We start from the raw sequence: 19,668 nt of genomic DNA, 5'->3' as shown, positions 1-19,668 counted from the left end.
CAGTGCCCAACTCTCTATTTATGCATCCTAGTTACACTTTGGTTTGAAAGTCTTATTTCGATCTTCTGCTGTTTTTTCTTTTCTTTTAGTATTTATGAATTTTGCAAATTAGAAATTTGTTATATGTATTTTATTATGATTGATGTTATATTATATTTCTTTTCATTGTACATTACTTTCATTTTAAACAAAAAAAGGTGATCCATCAAATAAAATTAACTAAGACCTCTTATTTCCATGCCCAACAATGGGAAACTGGATGGGTGAACTGACAGGAGTCTGAAGGCAGACTCAGTATCCCTCTTAGCCATTAAGTCCTCTTTTTCACACTCTCTCAACAAAGATATAGTACTATTGAAAGATACATACTGCACCCTGCGTTCCTCTTTCAGTAGGTGATCATTCATGGACCCCCCACCCCCCCACCCCCCCTTGCTGTGTGGGTAAGATAAATTCTGCATGAGCCTGAATTTACCTGGCTCCTTCTTTGACACAACCGCCAGAGGAGAGAATATTATATTCTTGAACAGAGAGTCAGCAAACGGACCAGCATTCTGTCAAGGGCCACTTCAGAGCTGATCTTCTGCTGTACAATGTCAATGTGACACCTGACTGAGGAGGCATTGACTGAGGAGTTGCCACTAATGACATCTTGATAAAGAATAACAAAGCCCACCCAAAATCCCTTGGGTAAGAGTTGCCCTCCGTTTTGGGTACTGGTCGAGCCATGCATGCATGTTGGACGATATTATCGGGGAAGGTGCCTTCAGGAAGATATTGAACTTATGTGGGTTTACCAGAACTCCCTTTTATAACCTTCTTACTTAGTGCACTTGGATGCCGGGTAGAGTGCAAAACAGATAGAGCAAGCATGCTTGAACCTATATTCCTAAAAATTACTGGACGATTTGTTGAAATGCCAACAGACAGTGTTTGCCTGAACTGGCCTATCCACATGACTGGTGGCATTACCCGTTTTTGAGGCTAGCCATCCCCACGCCCCTGTATCGTTTGCCTTGTTAGTCATCTGCTTTAGCCACAACTCAACATTCTGCGTTAGGGATGTGAATCGTTTTTCAACGATTAAAATTATCGTCCGATAATGTTTATATCGTCTTAAATCGTTATAGAACACGATACAATAGAAATTCTAACGATTTATCGTTAAAAATCGTTAAATCGTGTTAGTGCGCACTAACTCGAGTTAGTGCGCACTAACTCCCCGTTAGTGCGCACTAACTCGATTTAGTGCGCACTAACTGAAAATGATACAAATAAACACTTTCCAGGTCACTGAAGGTCAGTTAGGAATGAATATGTGTTCCTATTGGCTGGCTGCCCTCTTATCTATTGATATTACCAAGGTTACCACTGAGGTGATGGTTGGGGGGATGGGAAATGGAACTGGAAACTAACGAACACCAACAGAAAATGAAACAAAGTGTTCACACTTCCCAGGTCAGTAAAGGTCACTTAGGAATGAATATGTATGTATGTATTCCTATTGGCTGGCTGTGCTTTTATCTATTGATGTTACCAATATGGTTGGGGGGATGTGAAATGGAAACAGTTGGAAGCTTGACAAAAAAAGTAATGTAATGATCAGCACTCACGTGACTAGAACTTGTTTGTTTATTATTTTTGTTAGCAGGCACCTGAAATGCTAGTGCATGTTGAATTTGCCAATCACTGTGCATTTTAGAAAGGTGGTCCTGGCTGGAACTGTACACAGTTCAAATATATGTAATTGATTGTTGGTAAGTGTATTTTTTAAGTAGCCACACTGGCACCAGTATGTTTACTTTTCCTCCTACTTAACTCACTAGCTCAGCTTTGTAAGAAGGGCTTCTCTGCTTGTGTGTTGTTTTTGTTTGGTGTGAGGAGAGCAGAAACATCAGATCTTTATTCAATCTACTACAGTCATCTCTTACAGTGCCCTATCCCTATTAATACCAGGAGTGTTGTGATCTTCCTGCACACAGTGCCCTAACCCTGATACCAGTCTGAGACAGCTCCCTCCCTGCATTACTAGTGAGAGGCTGGCTTCACAGACAGGGGGGAGCTGCCTGACCCTCACTCCTGACTTCCCCCATGTCCCAGCTAGTGAATGGTGTGTGGGTGAGGGGGGGGGGAGGATGGTGAAGTCTGAGACAGCTCCCTCCCTGCATTACTAGTGAGAGGCTGGCTTCGCAGACAGGGGGGAGCTGCCTGACCCTCACTCCTGACTTCCCCCATGTCCCAGCTAGTGAATGGTGTGTGGGTGAGGGGGGGGGGGGAGGATGGTGAAGTCTGAGACAGCTCCCTCCCTGCATTACTAGTGAGAGGCTGGCTTCACAGACAGGGGGGAGCTGCCTGACCCTCACTCCTGACTTCCCCCATGTCCCAGCTAGTGAATGGTGTGTGGGTGAGGGGGGGGGGAGGATGGTGAAGTCTGAGACAGCTCCCTCCCTGCATTACTAGTGAGAGGCTGGCTTCACAGACAGGGGGGAGCTGCCTGACCCTCACTCCTGACTTCCCCCATGTCCCAGCTAGTGAATGGTGTGTGGGTGAGGGGGGGGGGGAGGATGGTGAAGTCTGAGACAGCTCCCTCCCTGCATTACTAGTGAGAGGCTGGCTTCACAGACAGGGGGGAGCTGCCTGACCCTCACTCCTGACTTCCCCCATGTCCCAGCTAGTGAATGGTGTGTGGGTGAGGGGGGGGGGGAGGATGGTGAAGTCTGAGACAGCTCCCTCCCTGCATTACTAGTGAGAGGCTGGCTTCGCAGACAGGGGGGAGCTGCCTGACCCTCACTCCTGACTTCCCCCATGTCCCAGCTAGTGAATGGTGTGTGGGTGAGGGGGGGGGGGGAGGATGGTGAAGTCTGAGACAGCTCCCTCCCTGCATTACTAGTGAGAGGCTGGCTTCACAGACAGGGGGGAGCTGCCTGACCCTCACTCCTGACTTCCCCCATGTCCCAGCTAGTGAATGGTGTGTGGGTGAGGGGGGGGGGGGGGAGGATGGTGAAGTCTGAGACAGCTCCCTCCCTGCATTACTAGTGAGAGGCTGGCTTCACAGACAGGGGGGAGCTGCCTGACCCTCACTCCTGACTTCCCCCATGTCCCAGCTAGTGAATGGTGTGTGGGTGAGGGGGGGGGGGGGAGGATGGTGAAGTCTGAGACAGCTCCCTCCCTGCATTACTAGTGAGAGGCTGGCTTCACAGACAGGGGGGAGCTGCCTGACCCTCACTCCTGACTTCCCCCATGTCCCAGCTAGTGAATGGTGTGTGGGTGAGGGGGGGGGGGAGGATGGTGAAGTCTGAGACAGCTCCCTCCCTGCATTACTAGTGAGAGGCTGGCTTCACAGACAGGGGGGAGCTGCCTGTCCCTCACTCCTGACTTCCCCCATGTCCCAGCTAGTGAATGGTGTGTGGGTGAGGGGGGGGGGTGGATGGTGAAGTCTGAGACAGCTCCCTCCCTGCATTACTAGTGAGAGGCTGGCTTCACAGACAGGGGGGAGCTGCCTGACCCTCACTCCTGACTTCCCCCATGTCCCAGCTAGTGAATGGTGTGTGGGTGAGGGGGGGGGGGGAGGATGGTGAAGTCTGAGACAGCTCCCTCCCTGCATTACTAGTGAGAGGCTGGCTTCGCAGACAGGGGGGAGCTGCCTGACCCTCACTCCTGACTTCCCCCATGTCCCAGCTAGTGAATGGTGTGTGGGTGAGGGGGGGGGGGGGGAGGATGGTGAAGTCTGAGACAGCTCCCTCCCTGCATTACTAGTGAGAGGCTGGCTTCACAGACAGGGGGGAGCTGCCTGACCCTCACTCCTCCGGGGTATTGTGATCTTCCTGCACACAGTGCCCTATCCCTGATACCAGGGGTGTTGTGATCTTCCTGCATGCAGTGCCCTATCCCTATTAATACCAGGAGTGTTGTGATCTTCCTGCATGCAGTGCCCTATCCCTATTAATACCAGGAGTGTTGTGATCTTCCTGCATGCAGTGCCCTATCCCTGATATCGGGATGTGTGCAAGAAGATCACAACACCCCCGGTATCAGGAATAGGGCACTGTGTGCAGGAAGATCACAACACCCCCAGTATCAGGAATAGGGCACTGTGTGCAGGAAGATCACAACACCCCTGGTATTAGGGATAGGGCACTGTGTGCAGGAAGATCACAACACTCCTGGTATTAATAGGGATAGGGCACTGTGTGCAGGAAGATCACAATACCCCTGGTATCAGGGTTAGGGCACAAGTTCTAGTCACATTGACTGATCACATTACTTGTTTTGTCAAGCTACCAACTGTTTCCATTTCCCATCCCCCATATACTGTCAGTAGGAAACTTGGTAACATGAATAAATAAGAGGGCAGCCAATAGGAATACATATTCATTCCTAAACTGACCTTAACTGACCTGAAAAGTGTCAAATTGTATCATTTTCAGTTAGTGCGCACTAACTCCCAGTTAGTGCGCACTAACTCCCGTTAGTGCGCACTAACTCGAGTTAGTGCGCACTAATCGGAAAAAACGATTTTTAACGATTTTTTAACTAAAAAATCGTGCCTAAGACGATTTTCTTGCCCTGCCACACGATTTCTATCGTTAAGACGATATGGAAAACGATTCACATCCCTATTCTGCGTATCCCAGAAACATAAATGTATTTTCTTCCATGTTATCCCTGAAGCTCTGATCATTATTTAGCCATGCCCACCTCTTGTAGTCCTTGTAAGCCTCAAGAATGTTGTCTGCATAACTTAACATAGGAACGTATTGGGACACGTTGTCCTGCCCGATGACGCTGATCATCCTCATAAATGCCCTTCTCCAATTAACTATGTCCCTCGGAACCTTCCTATCAGGTCCCCCAAACATATCCCTCTTTTTTTATCCTTCTTGCCTACTCCCCTTTTTCTCTGCCCCTTCATAATTCAAAATATATCAATTATATGTACGCTTCTTGATTTTCTTGCATAAAGCCTTGGGAACACTTTCCCACAACTGTGACAAAGTAGTTATGGCAGGGTTTCCCTACTGGCCTCTGTTGTGTCAGCTGCAGGCTGCACGGGGCTGCTATCAAAGGAATTTTCAGAGTCCAATATGTCTGAGGTGCTAGAACTGGACCCTGAACTGGCCTTCCTCTTCCTTTTTCTCTTGTCCCTCTGTGATGATAATCCTGCTAAATTAACCTGATTGCTATATTGATTACCAGATCCTTGATCCCCTACCAACTCAACCCTTGACGCATCGTTACTTTGCATGACTGGCCCAGACACTGGGCGTCATTCCTGGCTGGGTTCTGTGGCCCGCTTCCTCTCATGTCTCAATTGTCTAATATATACTGTCCTATGCTGCAAGTGTTGCGTGATAAGATGCACCCCCTACTGGAGGTAAGTGATGATTTGAAGTTGGAGTTATTACTCACTGGTCCTGATTGCATCAAAATAGCTTGACTGTGTGAAATTGCTCCTGCCCCAAGTGAAAGAGCAAGCATGCCCCATGTGAAGGAGCCAAGATGCCCAGATGGGGGGTAGGCATATCTAAGGAGTGCCCATTGTGCCAGATCATTTGGGATACCTGCTGGCACATTATCCGGCTGGAGATGAAAGCCAGGATTCCATTGCATTTGGGTCTGTGTCTGCTGACATGGCATGCCAATGACCCATCCTGATTCAGACCCCATTGGTCCATTATTAACCAAAGGTATCTGAATTCCTGCATCAGGGGTGTGCAAGGGCTACCTGCCCCTTATGCTGAGTGATGCTGTTTGTACCCAGTTCCGGCTACACAATCACTGATTACCAGTGTCTGCCCATCGCCAGCAGTCACAGTCTTATCTTTTGGTTATGGATACTGAAAACAAGCACCAGGATTCCAGACCTCCGCATTGGTCTATATCTGCTGCCACTGTATGCCAACGCCCCAACCTGCCCTAGGCTCCATTGGCCCAGTGCTAATAATTAAAAGTATCTTAACTTTGGGCATCCTGGCTGCACAAAGGCCATCCATCCCCTACATTGATTGATGCTGATCAACACTGGTTCCAGCCACTTGTCCCCAGTGCCTGTCCAGTGCCAGAATTTGTATTCCCCTCGGTTGGCTTTGGGAATTGCTGTTCTGTGTCTAAATATTAGACTTCCAAAATCTTCATCTGCCATGTGCTACATCTGCACTAACTCTCTGGGTGCTGGAAGCCCACCTCACATACCATCTATTGCATCACCACACTCATTCCCTTTCCACCTCATGGGCGTTCGGGCCACTTAAATTCTGCGTTGACTTCCCCGTTGTGCTGTGGGTCAATCTCCTAACTTGCACTTGGTAGCTGCATAATGAGAAAAGAAAAGCAAATGCAGCAACTGCAAATTTTTTTTCATGCTGGGGTAAAATATCACCTCCATATTTTAACCAGTTCTGTTTATGTGTGTTTTTAATTCTTTATTCATTAGTATATCGTCACCTTTGTCCCCCAGCTGCTAGATGCCAGCCACTACTGAAATGTTGAGCCTGTTCCTCTCAAATGTGGTCTCCTTATGAACCACTCAAAGACCTGACAATCATGGCCCCAGGTCTTCTCCCGCTGCTCTGCTGCTCTCCAACGTGCAATTGCTCACACTTCCAGCGATTGCTGTGTCTGATCCAAATACTGCCGCTCCACGCTTTTGGACCTCCCAACACATGTGCCTCACAAAACATTGGGCCATTGGACCTCTGGCCATGTGGATTCCAGCACCACCAACAAAATGTCTGCACAATCTGCACCCAGAACACTTACTCCACTGCACTACATACAACACCCAATGGCAGAGGACTCACCAACAACAGCTAGCAGTTCAGATTGGCTCAGCTTCAGATGGAAACCAAGCAATGGTGGTGCATTTTCCTGCTGCCATTTTAAAGGTCCCACTGATGTCATCACCCAATATACCTCTGTCTCCTCCTCTGATGTATGCCTTCCCCTGCAGGCACCCAAGCATTGCAATACCAAGTAGAAGGACAGAATCTGGAAACAATTCCAGTGGTATGCGAGTTCCTGGCGCCATATTATTTGCAGTTCACTGGACACGGGACGTTACATTAATTTATCTTTGAAAAAAGATGAGTCAGATCATGAAGAGCTATAAATACAATGTTAAGTGCAATGTTTAAACTAAACTCTGACTTGATGGAAAGTTCTTTAAGGGCTGGAGACACACTATTCCATTTCGGGGCTCTGGTAGGAAGTTGCTCTATCTTGTTTTGAAGAAACTGTGTTGGTTTGGCAAAGGAAAGTGTAGTCAAATGTATTCATCTTCATGGATATAGTTTTACAATGTCATCTCATGCCCATAGACTTCATTTTACAAACCTGCTCGTTGCTGCTAGCTGAGCCTTTTCAATAGTCTGCATGTTAAAAGTTAATATCTGGCCTAAATTTTCAGTTGTTAGCAAGCATTAGCTAACACTATTTGTCTTCCTCATGCTAAATCTTCTTTTACATATGAAATTCTTCATGTAGGTGTGCAGACATGCTAATTTTAGCATGCTCACACTAACCTCTTTCTGGACCACTTTACTGTGCACATTAAGGCCTTCTTTCCCAGTCTCTATGTTTAGGATGCACCAGAGGGTCTTAAAGTACATGTTAAAGTTAATTACATAGGCCCTACAGGGTTGAATAGCTTTTCTACATTAATATAATAGAGTACAATTAATTTCTAATTTTCAGTTCAGTTCTGAGAAAATATTATGCTCCTTAGGTGACTGATTAGAGAACCTTCTGGTTTCAGTGTTAAGAAACCCAAATTTTCTTTCACATCTGCATAGTTGATATAGTTTCATACTATTGTGGTTACTCTTCTTCCTTCTACTATTGATTATTCATCTTGCACTGCAAGACATTTGCAGTGCTGTAATAACATAGCTTTATACTTTGATTAGTTAAGAGTTACATTTCTTACCTATTCCTGGTTAATCCTCAAAATATTCCCCTTTTTATTAGGTGTTCTTTCTGCAAAAAAGGTCCTATGTCCTGGTCATTGTCCGTTTGTCTGTCTGTCCTATCTATCTGTGACTCTCTGTGTTGCAGCACTCCGGGATGAGATACATGGGGGTGCTATCCTGGAAGAAGCCAGAGGCTTGGAACACTTGTTGGGACACAACCATTTGCACAATCCAGGAGATCAGGCATTAGGGAGAAAGTGAATGTCATCATCTAGAACTGTGGAGTCAGCAGTTGGCCACATGGCACCTGCTGGATTGGGAAAAGTGACCACTGGAGGGTGCTGTGGCCATGGATAGCAGGTGAGAAGCAGCTAGAGCTATGGAACTGTGGGACAGATACACTGATGTGTCCAGTCTGGAAGAGGGAGTCACATCGCACAGAAACCCAGCAACCTGGCTACACATAGGGCAAAACACATGGGTGACATGAAGGATTGCCAGCCTTTACAGCAAAGGTGCAGATTGTTGGTTTAATCTGTATGTGCATCCCGCCCCCGACCAAATGTATAGTCTTTCCAACTTGATTTTATATTTGAGGAAGGGATTTATGTGGCATTCAGAGCTCATATACAACATCTGAAGTAAAACAGAATGTTTCTATAAAAGAAAGTCAGAGGTCGACGTTCAAAAGTCATTTAGGTTGATAGCTGAAAAATTATTCATCTAAATGGCTAACCGGTGATATTAAAAGTTGTATGCGGCTAGAATTTAGCCACATAAGTCAGGGGCAGCCCAGGGGCAGGTGGGAGGCGTTTCAGGGAGGAGTGATCCACATAAATTATGTGGCTAACTCTGATATTCGTGTTAGAATTCGTAAGTTAGTGGGCCCTTGGCCTGAGGTGATAGATGGTACCGCCCACGGGGAGGAGACCCGCTGAGCCTCACCCTCGGGAGGTGAGATCAGAGCTATAGGTGACTCAGCCCAGCGAGTACAGGGAGAGTAGGAGACTGGGTCTTGGAAGTAGTTAGCCAGAATAGATCCTCCTAGTGGTGGAGAGCTGAACAGGCCCCGAGGAGTGGAGAATGCAGGCAGGGTAAGGAGGAGTGCTTACGAGGGCGACCCCAGGGGGCGGAGCCACAGAGAGAGTCAGCACAGGAATGACGTAGGCTTACCCGAGGCATGGGGAAGCCCAGGGGTCTCTGGCAGTGAGAGGGAAAACTACCCCGAGGAGCGGAGGAGTGCGGTATAGTCTTGGAAATAGGCAGGATGCTACCCCGAGGAACAGGGAGAAGAATGTAGTAACAGAAGTAGCAAGGCGCTGTCCCGAGGAGCGGGAGGCTCCGCACAGTCTCAAGTTCACAAGCGCTGACCCAAGGAACGGGAGCGCGGCTAGTCACAAGCGATGGCAGTGGCCTGCGGAGCGGGGTTCACCAGCGCTGGGTCTCCATGAAGCAGAGCAGTGAGGCAGTGGCCCGCAGAGCGGGGTACAGCTACGTAGATCTCCACAAGGCAGAGTAGCATGGCAATGGTCCACAGAGCGGGGTATACCAAAGTGGAGGCTCACAGGTAGAGTAGTTTGGCAGTGGTCCACAGAGCGGGGTACACCAAAGTGGAGACTCACGAGTAGAGTAGTTCAGCAATGGTCCGCAGAGCGGGGTAAACCGAAGTAGAGGCTCACGAGTAGAGTAGTTCCTGGAGCAGCCCTGAGGAGCGGGGGAAGGTAGACAGCTTCCGAGGCGCAGGGCCCTCTGAGGAGCGGATAGCCAGAGACAGGAACGGGGCCCCCGAGAAGCAGGTACCTGAGAGTGTCTCACGCCGCAGGAAGCAGGAACCGACGTCCGTAGCGAGAACAGCAGGATTCAGCAAGGAGGGAACTCATTGCCAAGTTGATTAGAGCCAGGACCCGATGGTGCTTAAGAGTCCAAGGCTAGTGATGTCATCAAGGGGAGACGCCCCTGAGGTTCTCGGCCTGGTGACCTTAAAGGAGGACCATGGAATGCGCGTGCCTACGAAGGCCCGGGAGAGGCATGGCGGTCGGCGGCATCCTCGCCACCCTGGGGAGTCCTGAGACGGAGCCATGAGGATCGGAGGTGGCTAGCCACAGCTGCGAGTCTTCCAGGAGGAGAGAGGGCAGCGAGGCATGAAGTGAGTAATAGCGGTTGCAGCCGTTTGCGACCGACGGTCAAAACAATTTGGCTTATGCAGCTAACTCTGGTCATTCCGTAAGGCTGTCGTAAAGTTAGCCGCATAAACATATGTGGCTAACTTTAAAATGGCTGGGTATATTCAGCAATGAATAAACCTCGCTATTTAGCTAGATATGTTTATCCGGCTAACTAGCCAATCTGCTCTGCAGCTGAATATTGGCCTCTCACTTTTTCAGAATTAGTTGTTTAATAAATAATAATGTGTTAGTCTACAATGTTTGGAAAGATGAGTGCTATAATAGCATGCAGAGGGTGCAATGATATGCTAATCACATGCTTTTGTCAGATCTTTTGCTTTTAGCTACTATCTACATTAACCATCAAATAAAACAAATGGTACTGTTATAGTGGCATACCAGAATTTTGGTTTCCTGCTGGGTCACATCAGGTCACCAACCTGGAACATTTTTTAAATGCATCAAATCCACTTGTGTTCCGTCATTTCCTGGCTGCTACAATGTTCAGCTCAGTTACTCACCTTGGAAAGGTGTTGAGGTAGTGTGATTAGGTTTGAATAGAGAACAACATTTGTTAATCAAGGGAGCTGTGAGTCACTCAGGCTGACTAACTAAAGTTAGACTGTTTGTAATTCCCAACCCTCCCACCCCTCGCCCACCCACCCCAAGCTCATCCCTTAATTTATAGGCAGGTGCCACTTGCACAAAAAAAACAAACCCCATCAACAAAAACTTTATTGAGAATTCGATCAGACCCCAGTAGGCCACTACCAGACATATAGTGAATTCACTAATACATTTAAAGGAACTTAGACACATTCCTACTCCCATAGCAACCTAAAACTTAACTAGGAACTGATCAAAATTGAGATGAAGGCAGCAGTCCAGCAGCAAGAGGGGGGCTTCCCAGTCTTTTGCATCGAGTGTCACATGTATGATTTTTTACCCACCGGTGAGAAGTTGTACATGTGCATGCGATGCAAAGAGCTCCTGGCTCTCAGAGAACGAGTCCGATCTCTGGAGGCTAGAGTGGCAGACCTGGAGGAGCTGAGGGAGACAGAGAGGTATATAGATGAGACCTTCAGGGACATAGTAGTCCAGTCCCAACTTCAGACTGGCAGCCCTGGTGCTGCCTTGGAGGAAGAAGGTCTCATAATGGGAGAGCACCAACCAGATGTAGCAGGAAAGGATCCTGTAGCAAGGACCTGCTCTCTAGGTGGTGCATTGTCCTTTCGCACTGAGGATATCTCCCCAAGGCCTACTGCCCAGGAGGGAAGGGTTAGGTCGGCCGTCATAGTTGGTGATTCGATTATTAGGAATGTAGATAGCTGGGTGGCGGGTGGGCGTGAGGATCGCCTGGTAACATGCCTACCTGGTGCGAAGGTGGCGGACCTCACGCGTCACCTAGATAGGATTTTAGACAGTGCTGGGGAGGAGCCGGCTGTCGTGGTACACGTGGGCACCAACGACATAGGAAAATGTGGGAGGGAGGTTCTGGAAGCCAAATTTAGGCTCTTAGGTAGAAAGATTAAATCCAGAACCTCCAGGGTAGCATTCTCTGAAATGCTCCCTGTTCCACGCGCAGGTCACCAGAGGCAGGCAGAGCTCCGGAGTCTCAATGCGTGGATGAGACGATGGTGCAAGGAAGAGGGATTCAGTTTTGTTAGGAACTGGGGAACCTTTTGGGGAAGGGGGAGTCTCTTCCGAAGGGATGGGCTCCACCTTAACCAGGGTGGAACCAGACTGCTGGCGCAAACCTTTAAAAAGGAGATAGAGCAGCTTTTAAACTAGAACAAAGGGGAAAGCCGACAGTCGCTCAGCAGCGCATGGTTCGGAGAGATGTATCTTTAAAGGATACTAATGATGCATTAGAATTAGGGCATCCCGACAGTGAGGTTCCAATAATTAGAAAAGTAGTCCAAGTGCCTGTAACTAAAAACTCACCTGAGCTAAAAAATTCTAACTTATCCCTATCAATTAAAAAGCAGAATAAAAATACAATCAAAAAACAAACTTTGAAATGTTTGTATGCTAATGCCAGAAGTCTAAGAAGTAAGATGGGAGAACTAGAATGTATAGCAGTAAATGATGACATAGACTTAATTGGCATCTCAGAGACATGGTGGAAAGAGGATAACCAATGGGACAGTGCTATACCGGGGTACAAATTATATCGCAATGACAGAGAGGAGCAGTCGGGAGGAGATGTGGCGCTTTATGTCTGGGATGGCATAGAGTCCAACAGGATAAACATCCTGCATGAGACTAAATACAAAATTGAATCTTTATGGGTAGAAATCCCTTGTGTATCAGGGAAGACTACAGTGATAGGGGTATACTACCGTCCACCTGGTCAAGATGGTGAGATGGACAGTGAAATGCTAAGAGAAATTAGGGAAGCTAACCAAATTGGTAGTGCAGTAATAATGGGAGACTTCAATTACCCCAATATAGACTGGGTAAATGTATCATCGGGTCACGCTAGAGAGATAACGTTCCTGGATGGAATAAATGATAGCTTTATGGAGCAATTGGTTCAGGAACCGACGAGAGAGGGAGCAATTTTAGATCTAATTCTCAGTGGAGCACAGGACTTGGTGAGAGAGGTAACGGTGGTGGGGCCACTTGGCAATAGTGATCATAATATGATCAAATTTGATTTAATGACTGGAAAAGGAACAGTGTGCAAATCCAAGGCTCTCGTGCTAAACTTTCAAAAGGGAAACTTTGATAAAATGAGAAAAATTGTTAGAAAAAAACTGAAAGGAGCAGCTACAAAAGTAAAAAATGTCCAAGAGGCTTGGTCATTGTTAAAAAATACCATTCTAGAAGCACAGTCCAGATGTATTCCACACATTAAGAAAGGTGGAAAGAAGGCAAAACGATTACCGGCATGGTTAAAAGGGGAGGTGAAAGAAGCTATTTTAGCCAAAAGATCTTCATTCAAAAATTGGAAGAAGGATCCAACAGAAGAAAATAGGATAAAGCATAAACATTGTCAAGTTAAATGTAAGACATTGATAAGACAGGCTAAGAGAGAATTTGAAAAGAAGTTGGCTGTAGAGGCAAAAACTCACAGTAAAAACCTTTTTAAATATATCCGAAGCAGAAAGCCTGTGAGGGAGTCAGTTGGACCGTTAGATGATCGAGGGGTTAAAGGGGCACTTAGAGAAGATAAGGCCATCGCGGAAAGATTAAATGATTTCTTTGCTTCGGTGTTTACTGAAGAGGATGTTGGGGAGGTACCCGTAATGGAGAAGGTTTTCATGGGTAATGATTCAGATGGACTGAATCAAATCACGGTGAACCTAGAAGATGTGGTAGGCCTGATTGACAAACTGAAGAGTAGTAAATCACCTGGACCGGATGGTATACACCCCAGAGTTCTGAAGGAACTAAAAAATGAAATTTCAGACCTATTAGTAAAAATTTGTAACTTATCATTAAAATCATCCATTGTACCTGAAGACTGGAGGATAGCAAATGTAACCCCAATATTTAAAAAGGGCTCCAGGGGCGATCCGGGAAACTACAGACCGGTTAGCCTGACTTCAGTGCCAGGAAAAATAGTGGAAAGTGTTATAAACATCAAAATCACAGAACATATAGAAAGACATGGTTTAATGGAACAAAGTCAGCATGGCTTTACCCAGGGCAAGTCTTGCCTCACAAATCTGCTTCACTTTTTTGAAGGAGTTAATAAACATGTGGATAAAGGTGAACCGGTAGATATAGTATACTTGGATTTTCAGAAGGCGTTTGACAAAGTTCCTCATGAGAGGCTTCTAGGAAAAGTAAAAAGTCATGGGATAGGTGGCGATGTCCTTTCGTGGATTGCAAACTGGCTAAAAGACAGGAAACAGAGAGTAGGATTAAATGGGCAATTTTCTCAGTGGAAGGGAGTGGACAGTGGAGTACCTCAGGGTTCTGTGTTGGGACCCTTACTGTTCAATATATTTATAAATGATCTGGAAAGAAATACGACGAGTGAGATAATCAAATTTGCAGATGACACAAAATTGTGCAGAGTAGTTAAATCACAAGCAGATTGTGATAAATTGCAGGAAGACCTTGTGAGACTGGAAAATTGGGCATCCAAATGGCAGATGAAATTTAATGTGGATAAGTGCAAGGTGATGCATATAGGGAAAAATAACCCATGCTATAATTACACGATGTTGGGTTCCATATTAGGTGCTACAACCCAAGAAAGAGATCTAGGTGTCATAGTGGATAACACATTGAAATCGTCGGTTCAGTGTGCTGCGGCAGTCAAAAAAGCAAACAGAATGTTGGGAATTATTAGAAAAGGAATGATGAATAAAACGGAAAATGTCATAATGCCTCTGTATCGCTCCATGGTGAGACCGCACCTTGAATACTGTGTACAATTCTGGTCGCCGCATCTCAAAAAAGATATAATTGCGATGGAGAAGGTACAGAGAAGGGCTACCAAAATGATAAGGGGAATGGAACAACTCCCCTATGAGGAAAGACTAAAGAGGTTAGGACTTTTCAGCTTGGAGAAGAGACGACTGAGGGAGGATATGATAGAGGTGTTTAAAATCATGAGAGGTCTAGAACGGGTAGATGTGAATCGGTTATTTACTCTTTCGGATAGTAGAAGGACTAGGGGACACTCCATGAAGTTAGCATGGGGCACATTTAAAACTAATCGGAGAAAGTTCTTTTTTACTCAACGCACAATTAAACTCTGGAATTTGTTGCCAGAGAATGTGGTTCGTGCAGTTAGTATAGCTGTGTTTAAAAAAGGATTGGATAAGTTCTTGGAGGAGAAGTCCATTACCTGCTATTAAGTTCACTTAGAGAATAGCCACTGCCATTAGCAATGGTTACATGGAATAGACTTAGTTTTTGGGTACTTGCCAGGTTCTTATGGCCTGGATTGGCCACTGTTGGAAACAGGATGCTGGGCTTGATGGACCCTTGGTCTGACCCAGTATGGCATTTTCTTATGTTCTTATGTTCTTATGAGTTTTAAGCATGCTAGTGCCGGCATGGAGCAGCTGATGGAGCCCATTTTGCTCGCTGCCAAAGAAAGGAGAAGAGCCAGAGTGGCTGACGGAGGTTTATTCATCTTTAACTTCTGGTCTGTTTGCTAATGTAGTTAAAGACAAGAACAAACTTACAGAGACACAGGATAAATGTCACGAAGAGCAAGGCAACAACCTCTGCGCTGGAACATTTTTGGAAACCAGGCTACTGCATCAATGACCTTATAATCAGGTTACTAGAAGAAAACTTCAAAAACACAATGCATTTGAAATTAAGGGGATCAGATACTTCAAAACAAATATAACCAACTTGAACAAAGCCATGGGCTTCTAACTACCTGCCTCACAGAATTTGCCTGCCTTTCCTTTCTATCATTCTGCTAAAACATTACTTTCCTTTTTCCCTTGCCCTTCATAACACCATTGTAATGTCATTTGTGATTCATTTGTCTAATCAAACATCATATCCTGCCTACCTGCCCATTCTGTTTTGACCCAATGAAGGAGTGCAACTCCTGAAAATTAGACACAAAAGTATTAAGCTAGCCCAATAAAAAAGAACGGCCTTATATTTTTAGTTTGTTGATTTTATTTACATGCATTCAAGTGGGATAACACGGCACCAGCACTACTTTATCCAGGGTTTTTAAGCAAATGAGTTACTAAAAATGGTACCTTGCAGTACTGTAAGCAGTGGGCAGATGGTGCTGCTGAATAGCACAGGATCACATCAACATACTCATATAAAGAAAGAAAAAAAAGAGTTGTAGCAGCTACACTGATCCTGGGGAAAACTGGGAAGGGGGGTATTTTGCAGGTTTTGATACTTTAAAAGTGTTCAAAGATATTATTGTATGTGGCCTTTTGAGACCATGTAAGTCATGAAGGATGATGTTTTTCAGACGTAAAGAAGGGATTGCCCATTTTGAAAGCTCATGTGCAGCATCATATTTGCACAATTCTTCTGTTGATGCAAATAAAGATATTTTAACATGCACATAATTCAGAAATTGGAAAAGCAACAAAAGGGAGATGAGAAAGCAGATTAGCCCCATTAGCTAGGTTCTTTCTATATTCATAAGAAAGGTTATACACTGTAGTTGTGTAAACTGCAGGCAGATGGCACTAGAAGACAGTCTAGCAGAATGGCTATTATGATACCGAGAACTGAATGCCATAATCTGCTTGGAACCAGATGAGCATTCAGTGTTATAGATCCTTTAGTCAGGAGGGGTTTCTTCCTACTTTGTGCTGATGGCAAAAACATTGACTAAATAGGACTCAGATCTGATCTTCAAAAATAACTCTGACTAATCAGTGGCATTAAAATTAGATAATCCCTTGCTATTGCTTCTACCCTATAATTAGCTTAATAAAGGCATGTCTTTTTTATATTAGCTTTGCTTTATTTTAATCAGTATGATAACATTACATTTAAATTATTGAATAGTAAACACTCATTATGGTCATATCAGGCAAAAGATAAATTATGTTACAGGTAATGTGGCGAGGACTGGAAATTATGCACAGAATGGATGACTTTGAATAGCTTAAAGACAGCATTGATGGATAGCCTTGAAAGAAGTTTCCACCGTGGACGCCTGCCAGACGGGCTTTGTTTTGTCTAATGTAGCCTAGAAATTACTATTCTGGATTGTAGAGACTGACCAAAACATTGTGACCTAATATTCTGCCTCTAATACAGGCAGTTTCCAGCAAGTACATTGGATCATGACCCTAATTGTTAACATCTGAAATACTAAAAGTGGGGGATAATGATACATTTATACCATTTTTTCCCACTAATTTTAGTGGACTAGATTTTTGCCCTAAAGAAAAACCTTGGATTACAGTACACATTTTGGATCATGATGCATAATTGCAATTGTTCTGGATCCCATCTATGACTGCATGGCCCATTTGTAGCGCATTGTCTGGGAATGGAGCGTGTGTTAGGATACGGGTGCAATGATAAGCCAATTTGTTTTAAAGAGCCTAAAGAATGTGTATCTATGCAGAAGGATCTTCTCTTCCACTCTTAAGTTTAGAAAGTTACACATTGAATGAAATTTGGGAAGAACTACTCATGAAAGATATCAAGTATGCTTGATCCTATCCCACATTCCAAAATTGCCTTCTACTTTATAGTATTTAGTAAAGGAGTCTTTTCTTTCCCCTCTGCATCAGTCCTTGGGAAATGACAGGAGGCAAGGGGCTGGATTAGAGAGAGCAGCACCAGCCATGATTGCAGTGAACAGGGATAATATAGAGCAGCACAAGAACCTAGTAATAAGTGTCCATACTATTAATGATTCTATACATTGTGATTTTAATTAGTTATTAGCATTATTATAATTCTTTTTCTTCCTTTAACCACTCTATGTATTATTTTGGCAATGCCTGTACACATTTTGTCACGACAACGTTTCCTGAATCTAAATCTGGGAAAAGCACCTTTGTCGGTGTTTTCCCATGCCATGATGGTGGCAGAAGAGCTGCAACAGGTAAAAATGCCGTTCTTTTATGCCTGCTATCTGCAGGAGCGAGGATGGGAAGGGGGGAGAATCGTGCAGTGACTGAACCCTGCAGTGGTGGAAGGGACCTGGACTCCCTGGTGGGGAGACAAGGCACTGGCTGTATTTCCTCCACCCCTCCCCCAAAGTTAGTTTCTGCAGCTGAGCACCAGCACCTTTCTTTCTAGGAGCAAAGCATCGAGCAGAACCATTAGCAAAGGTCTTCAAATCCATTAAGGCTATTGATCTGAGGACTGATGACTCAGTGCCAAGTGCTCTGCATTGCCATTCCTAGATCAGGGCTTCTAAACTCCAGTTTGGCTGGGTTGTGATGCTAATTTAGGAGCCCAAATTTTAGGCAAATAAATAGCAGGAGCCTTTCTTTTAAGATCCTAAATTAGGCACCTAAGTTCAGCTGAAAATAGGTGCCTAACTGAATCACTTAATTTAGAGGCCTACATTTAAAAACTCAGATTTTTTTTTTATATTGGCCCCATTAAATTTCAAAATTGGTAATTCACCAGGCTTGGACAGGTACACTTCCCACTTTTATAAACAGATTGTGACTCGGTTGGTGTGTCCCCGGAGTAGAGCATTCAGCAGTCTTTTGCAGGGAGGGAAACATACTCTCTCTATGCGGGTGGCAGGTATCAAGGTAATGCCAAATGAGGGAAGGGGCAACACTGTGTTTGGATCCTATAGGCCTATTTGCCTCTTAAACATTCATTGATCAGGTGATTCATCTGGATCAATTTGGATTTATTCTGGGCCACCAGGCTTCAGATAATATTAAGAGGGTATTCAGCTTAATTTGTAATTCAGTAGGAGAAAGTTCCTTTTTTATTGTTAGCCATAGATGCTGAAAAAGTTTTTGATCAAGTGCATTGGTCTCTTAAGTTTGTTGCTGAGTAAAGTGAGATTAATATAGGCCTCGCCTATATTAATATATTAATATATAGGCCTCGCCTATATATTCCTTGTTATAAGTTACTTGTAAACCGGCACGATGTGCAAACGGTTGCCGGTATATAAAATAAAATAAATAAAATAAATAAATAAATTAAGTGGGCATTTCCAGACTTGGGTGAAAAAGTTATATTCTAGGGATGTGCATTCGCTTGCAACAAAAAAGGAAATAAAGATGATATTTCCTATTTCGTTGCATTTTGGGGGGCAGACAAAATGAAAGGAAAACCCACAAAATTTCATGTGGTTTTCCTATCGTTTTGGGGGGGGGGAAGGGCACATAAAAAAAAACCCAAACCCACCCCAACACTTAAAATTTAATTAATTGCAAACCTCTACCGTCCCGACCCCCCCAGGACTTGCTGAAAGTCCCTGGTGCTCCAGCGGGGGTCCCGGGAGTGATCTCCCCCTCTCGGGCCATCGGCTGCCAGTAATCAAAATGGCACCGGTGGCTCTTTGCCCTTACCGTGTGACAGGGACTACCAATGGCCATGTGACGCGGGCCATCCATTGCTCCTACCATGTGACAGCGGCCAACCAATAGCACCGGTAGCCCCTGTCACATTGCAAGGGCAAAGAGCCACCGGCACCATTTTCATTACTGGCAGCCGATGGCTCAAGAAGGGGAGATCGCTCCCGGCACCCCCGCTGGACCACCAGGAACTTTCGGCAAGTTTTGGGGGGGTCAGGATGGTGGGGGTTTGCAATTAATTAAATTTTAAGGATTGGGCTGGGCTTGAGGGTTTTTTTTCAGGGCAGCCAAAAACAAATCGTCCCAAACTGCGGGAAAATGAAATTTCCCACGGCGGGCCAAAAATGAAGGCCGAACCAAAAGGTTCGGCCGAATCACATCTCTATTATATTCTACCCTACTGCCCTGTATGGAAATTAATGGTGTTTCCTTGAAACCTTTGTGCTGGAAAGGGGGGCCCATCAGGGATGTCCCCTCTCTCCTTTGCTATTGCGCAAAGTAATGGAGTCTTATGCATCTCGGATTAAGGCTAATGGGTATGTCAGGGACATTTGGGTGGGACAGAATGACTTTAAAATATTATGATTTTTGAATGTAATGCTTTTTATTCTAATCAATCCACTTTGTATT

The 19,668-nt window shown here is 45.2% G+C and overlaps 1 protein-coding gene across 2 annotated transcripts in view; it reads left to right on the top strand.

The window, feature by feature from the left end:
- Positions 1–19,668, top strand: part of MARCH1 (membrane associated ring-CH-type finger 1) — a 777,418-nt gene that overhangs the window by 716,313 nt on the left and 41,437 nt on the right. The window lies entirely within an intron of this gene.

This window comes from Rhinatrema bivittatum, chromosome 1, assembly GCF_901001135.1.
Source record: "Rhinatrema bivittatum chromosome 1, aRhiBiv1.1, whole genome shotgun sequence".
Taxonomy (NCBI): Eukaryota; Metazoa; Chordata; class Amphibia; order Gymnophiona; family Rhinatrematidae; genus Rhinatrema; species Rhinatrema bivittatum.
This window is presented reverse-complemented; position numbering and strand designations above follow the sequence as displayed.